The sequence below is a fragment of the Priapulus caudatus genome, unplaced genomic scaffold (genome assembly GCF_000485595.1).
Source record: "Priapulus caudatus unplaced genomic scaffold, Priapulus_caudatus-5.0.1 Scaffold1889, whole genome shotgun sequence".
NCBI classification, from domain to species: Eukaryota; Metazoa; Priapulida; class Priapulimorpha; order Priapulimorphida; family Priapulidae; genus Priapulus; species Priapulus caudatus.
In genome coordinates this window covers 20,764-27,904 of record NW_014578950.1, presented here as the reverse complement: position 1 = coordinate 27,904, position 7,141 = coordinate 20,764, and positions in this window count along the sequence as shown.

Below are 7,141 nucleotides of genomic sequence, written 5' to 3'. Positions count from 1 at the left end.
TTATTACGCATCATGTTATCATTACTATGCTCGATAATTATTATGAATACATCACCTAAAATCACATTTCAACTAATCTACAGGCGACTCATATTGGCTAATTCGGTTGTTCCGAGCTAGCTGCACGCTTACTCTCCTTTTCTTCTTCTTCTTTTTCTTTGTTCTAGACTTCTTCTTTATTTCTTCTTCTTCGCCTCCCTCCTTCTCCTCTTCTCTTCTCCTCCTTCTCTCTTCTTCTTCTTGGTCCTATTCTTTTTTTCTTGTCATGCTATTATTCGTGTGTACTTATAGTTTGAATATTTAACTAAAAAAATTTTTTACCTAATTTAAAGTTATAACCTATAGCGTATACGCTATTATTCTATATAGTCTGTTGCTATTTTCTGAATATTTAATTATATATATATAGTACATTAAAACCATGCACAACTGGTTACACACTGATTGTTTCACACACCAATATTATACATAGACGTGTTGTTGTATATATTCATTAACAATGCTTATTAACCCTATCTATGTACTTTGCTCAAGTGCATTGATGCCGCACGCGCTTTTCTTTCAATTCTTCAAGAATGGCCGCCAGTGTCGCTTCTCGCTCTCTACGCTGTTTAACATATGAAGATTTAAAATCTGGACAGCTTCATGAAAAGAGCTAAGCTATGTAGACCGTAGAAATACTTTAATATAGACTAAACACGTATTTAGTTACGTGCCTATCTATCTCTTACGGTGCAAAGCACTGGTAATCATTAAAGCTATATAGATGGATCGATAGATTAAGATAGATTAGATTAGTAGCATTAGATAGATAGAGATAGATAGATTGATAGATAGATAGATAGTTAGATAGATATGATAAATAGTGATTAGATACGATAGATACGAAGAGAGAGAGAGAGACACGAGATCATGGGAGAGGGGGCGGGACGTGAGGATGAGAAAGATAGCATAGATACAAGAAAGAGGAGCGGGTGAGCAGATGGAATGTGTGGGGAGGAGCAGAGGAAAAATGATATGATAAGTTTAAGAGCAGATTAAACAGGAGAGGTAGAAAAGACACTGAAAAGAGGAGAGGAGAATAAAGAGAGGAGCGGTAGAGTGCGCAAGCGAGCGCGAGAGAGCGTCGGACGAGGAAGCGCGAGAGGGAAGGAGTAGAGGAGAGCCGAGGGAAAAAAAGAAGATAAGTAAAGAGAGGGGAGTGAGATGCGAGACGAGACGAGAGGCAGAGAGATTAGAGAGAGATGTGAGTGTGGGGAGGGTGAGACGAGGGAGAAGAGTTATATCAATAGACAGATCAGATAAGATTAGATGAGAGAGCAGGGGGAGAGCAGAGAAAGAGAGGAGAAGGCAGGAGAGAAGGAGACAGACAGAGAGGAGACGGGAGAGAGCAGGAGATGCGATGCGGATAGATTGATGACGAGAACGAGAGATAGGGAGGGAAGAGCAAGAGAGAGAGAGCGAGGAGCTGCGAGACCAGACAGAGAGAGAGTGAGACGAGAGAGAGGGAGAGAGCATGAGAGAGAGAAGAGAGATGAGAGAGGAGAGAGAGAGAGAGGAGAGAGCAGAGAGGAGAGAAGAGAGAGAGGGCGAGAGAGAGAAGACAATATGTGAGAGAGATGAGAGAGACAGGGGCGAGAGAAATGTATTACCGGAAATGTTTACCTGGAACCATGACAAATGCTTACAAAATACTAAACTTACAACTCTATTATGACTTTCAGGTTTAGAGGAAGTCATGATTGTATTGGATGGATATTGATGACCTGGAAGAGCATTTGCCAAGTTACAATGAATTTCATGGTGGAATTTTTTGTAATCAGCGAAAAAAGTCGAGGATAAAAAAAAACTCCTCATTAGCACGCTGGCAGTTAAATGACACGACGAATAAAGCCAGTAACTAGAGCACTCGGAGAGCACAGGACCTCCGCCAAGGCAGCTGGAATTCTCTCATGTGAAATTTTTTATCAATTAATTATTAAGTGGAAAAAGATTAATGAATTAATTGATGAATTAAAATATTAATTCGATCGGATTTAGTGCGGAGCGTGCAGGTTAGGGGGGGGGACTGTGCGGTTGCCCTTAGCCTGTGGCTTGCGTGATTGTAAGTCTACAGCCAGCGCACCTGAGCTGGATAGTGAAACTGGAAACGCTGCATCGGTACACACACAAACCAACACTCAAAAGACTACGCCGGTTGCAAACATAACATCGCCAGCCCTGGCGGGAGGTGTAAAATACGATTCCGTTAGTTTTTTATATACTTGTTGTATCACGACGATAACATTCTTCCATGTCGCCAAGCGTGATAACTAGAGAAACCAAATAAATAATTGCTAACTGCAAGTAAGAACAAAAGACAGAATGTCGAACGCAACGTTGATTCTCTTGCTGCACGCTTTACATCGCATTTATTAATACGCGCAATTCTGTTTTGCTTTAGTATTTCGTATATGGTGTTTGTTCTATCTTTTATAAATTTACCGCGAGCTGCCAATGCGTTTTGCACAGCTGTGAGTATTCGTGCGTTTTCGGTGGTTAGCGTTTTACTTTAAACGCACTACTTAAATGCACGAGCGTTTACTTTTAGAATGTCTGTCATTTTCCACCAGATGCGATGAGCGATCGACCCCAATTGTTGCGTTGTCTGCTGGCAAAATGTTACAATTGTGCAGCCGAATATGTTGGTGTTTGATTAATTAGATTATTTTCGCCATTTGTTGTGAGTTGTAGTTTGGCGATTGTTGCCAGGTCACGCGACGCACTGTATGATATATAACTGATTTGCGTATATATATTAAAATAGTATAATATATATTATATATATATATAGTTATTTACTATATATACTATATGGCGAATATTTATAGTGTATCTTTTTTCTATACATATGAATAATATACATATACCTAACGCTACCGCGCTGCATTTTGATGCTAGTCGCGATGCTAAAGTAAATTATGTGGAAATAATGGCCATGCCGAAACAAACGAGATCGCCATTTCTTGCCTGCAGCTTCTCAATACGCTTATAGACTCTGTAGCTACATCGTCATCGCCATCCTCCGCATTTCTGTCTCTACATTTTAGATCTGTTAGCCTACATCGTCTGCCATCCTCCGCACTCCTATGTCTCTACCTTATAGATCTGTAGCTTACATGTCATGTCATCCTCGCATTCCTGTCTCGACCTTATAGATCTGTAGCTACATCTTCATTCTATCGCATCCATGTCTTTACTACTTATAGATCTTGTTAGCCTACATCGTCATGTACATCCTCCGCATCCCTGTCTCGACCTTATAGATCTGTAGCTACATCGTCATTGTTCATCCTCCGGCATCCCTGTCTCTTACTTATAAGATTCTGATAGCTACATCTTTATTCTATCCGATCCCTGTCTTCGACTTTAGATCTGTAGCTACATTCGTAATTGCTCCTACGCATCCTGTATCTACCTATTAGATTTGTAGCTACATTCGTCATTGCCATCCTCCGCATCAATGTCTCTACTTTAAGATCTGTATGCTACATGCGTCATGTCATCCGTCCGCATCCCTCGCTTCGACCTTATATGATCCTGTAGCTACATCGTCATGCCATCTCCGCATTCATGCTCTACCTTTAAGATCTGTAGCTTACTCTTCATTCTATCGCCATTCTGTCTCTTATTTATTTTAGATCTTGTAGCTACATCGTCATTGCCATCCTCCGCATCCACTGTCTCTACTTTATAGATTTGTAGCTGAACATCGTCATGCCATCCTTCCGCATCCTTGTCTTCTACCTCTATAGATCTGTAGCTACATCGTAATGCCATCCTGACCGCATCCCTGTATCTACCTTATTGATCTGTAGACTACATCTTCATTCCTATGCGATCCGCTGAGTGTCTCTTACCTTAGTAAGATATGTAGCTACTCTTTATTCTATCGGCATCCTGTCTCTACCTTTATAGATCTAGTAGCATATCTTTATTCTTATCCGCATCCTTTGTCTCTACCTTATAGATCTGTAGCTATTATCTTTTTTATCGCCATCCTTGGTCTCTACCTTATAGATTCTGTAAGCTACATCGTCGATGCCATCCTTCCGCATCCCTGTCTATAATTATAGATCTGCTACGCTACATTCTCTCATTCTAATCCGCGCATCCTGTCTCTACTTTATAGATCTTTGTAGCTACATCGTGATCCATCCTCGCCATGTCCCTGCTCTCTACCTTATAGATCTGTAGCTATATCTTCATTCTATCCGCATTCTGTCTCTACATTATAGATCTGTAGCTACATCTTCATTCTATCGCGCTTCCCTGTCTCTACATTATAGATCTGTAGCCTACATCTTCATTCTATCGCATCTGTCTTACATTATAGATCTGTAGCTACATCTTCATTCCTATCCGCACCCCCATGTCTTACATTATAGATCTGTAGCCTACATCTTCATTTCTATCCGCCTCTCTGTTCTCATACATTATATAGACTGTAGCCTACATCGGTCATGCCATCCGCTCCGTCCTTGTCTTGCCGTGCTACATTTTCTGCCTTCTCTACCCCATCCACGCTCACCCTCTCTTCCGGGTTATCCTTTACATTTCCCTCCGTCCCCCTTCGTCTCGGCCTCATCCCCTTCCCTAGTTCATCGGCGCCTCTCTCCTCTCTACTCCGGTTCATCCCTCCTCTAGCTTGTCCAGTTTTTACTCTTTGACTAACTTTTATCACATGCTAGCCGCAGTTACGCCCGCTGACTACAGGTTGCTATTTCGTTATAATGTTTGTTTTATGCGAGTTGTATTTTGACGTTTACGCTCTGACTGAGTACCCGCGCCGTAGACAAGCAAACCGCTGAATGTACGCAGCGTTATATAATAGTTGTGTATGCTTAGTTGTGTGTGGTGCGTGCGTTGCGTGCTCCGTCGCGTGACGCTGCGGTGGTGTGTGTGTGTGTGTGTGTGTGTGTTGTGTGTGTGTGTGTGTGGTGTGGTGTGTGTCAAGGAGAGAGAAATAACAGTAGGATGAACAAATAAACAGCTCTTGCTAGTCTGACTAACTTAGCGTTAGTTGTTTTTAGTGTCACTACTACTGCTCATCTATCGCTGTGTCAATAGTGGGTAAACTATATGTGTTATATATAAAATACATGTTTCGGAGCACTTCATAGTCATTTCACAGCGGTGAAATGTCTTATTGTAGTGAATAATTGTAAAATCTGACCTTGGTGGTTTTAGTTCTCTCATCGTCTAGCGAATTGGAATATTTACGCCATGGTATAATTTCGATACAGCCCGACGTTACTCTGACAAATTTCGAGTTTATGCCGTCACACACACGCATGACATTTTAATATTTTACTTCATATAGTATGATAATATTATTATATATTTATATATTATATATATATTTATATATATATATATATAATCAAATAAGTGACTCCGGTAACTGTATATATAAACCTAACGTTACTCTGATAAAATATACGACGAAGGTATGTAACCATGTCGACCCAACGATCTCTGTGTTCTCTTCATCTTTAAGCTACGACTTCCGAATTCTGCCCAGCGAAGAACATGGAATCGACGCGCTGTACAATGACACCCTCGATCTCTTGATCACGCCGCTGTTTCTGACGCCGATGCGAAGAAAGGTGGTAAAATATCTCACTGCGCTGTTTTATTCGTCGACGGTGTTCGTCATTAAGAAAGTTCCCGTCATAAGGGACGAGCCCGTCAGCGTGCTGCGACCGTTTGACACGCACATATGGATTCTGCTGCTCGGCTTTGCCATGGCGATGCCGCTGCTGTTACGGTGGCTGCCGCGGTCGCGAGACCGCGCCACCGTCGCTGACGTCGGAGAGACCAGAATCGTCTCCCATCTCCGCTACACATTTGGTGCGCTATTCCAACAAAGTAAGACGACAGGTTGCCATAGGAACTTCCTATGCTAGCCGCTAGATGGCAGCGGTTAAGTTAAATCGCAGACGCACGCATAAGTGTCACATTATGCGAGCGTAAGCTGCTCGTGCCAGTAGTTGTTGACGGAACGCTCTTCTTTGTTCTCAGCTAATACTCTAGTTGACAATGTGATTTATATCGCCGCGATGTTTCGATGCAGGCACCGCGGTCCTGCCATCGCGGACTCCGGTCCGTATTCTGTACGCCACCTGGTGGATATTTTCGTGCATCGTGACCGCCACGTACACGGGTACATTCGTCAGCTTGTTCTCCGGCGTTGGCCCGACGCATTACCCGTTCTACTCGACAGAAGAACTGGCAGCTAGCACGGATATAGTAGATCAGAGGATGGGCAGACGAAGAACGATTGTGCGTAAGTGCATGCCCATTGTTTATAGAGGGCGCAAGTCGCAACGTCGCTTCAGTCGCAATTTCCTCATCTATTTGACTTCTATTTTATTTTTTCTACGATCTAGAGGGCAGTTGACCCACTCGCTCCCAAAAGCTATAACCCTGTTACTTTAATACACTAATATCTATATTTATATCGAGCATCTACATAATGCTTTATAGGCGAGTGTGTAAAAAAATGAATCGTTGTAGGTATCTACGGCTGTGGTTGCATATAGCTTCACGAATAATTATTTTATATATCAATGTTACGCACGCATTTAAAGAGCCGCCCACTTTATTCTACGTATAACTAGCTATGGAAGATAGTACAAGGAAACAAGGAGGCGAGAACGGATAACACATCAATGGCGCTTGAGATGGTTTTGACCGGGAAGTATACGATGATGAACGATTTTGTGAACAACGAAGTGCTCATGGCTGCCGATTACGGTAAAACTGGACAGTGCAGGTGAGTGTGTGTGTGTGTGTGTGTGTGTGTGTGTGTGTGTGTGTGTGTGTGTGTGTGTGTGTGTGTGTGTGCGTGATGCTATAAGTGATGCTATTCTTTTATAATGGCCTGTACAGGCCCGTAGCCAGGGAGAGTTATCCAGTACATGTACGTGCATGCGGGGGGTTCGAAGGAAAAATTGAAAAAGAAAAAGAGACAAAGAAAAAGAGACAAACAAAAATTGTTTGTTGTTGAAAATTTGCAAGAGTTTCACCTCAGGTCGCTCCATTTCAGTGTAATAATTGCAAAATCGCCATCGTGCGGGAGGGTGAACAGTGAACACCC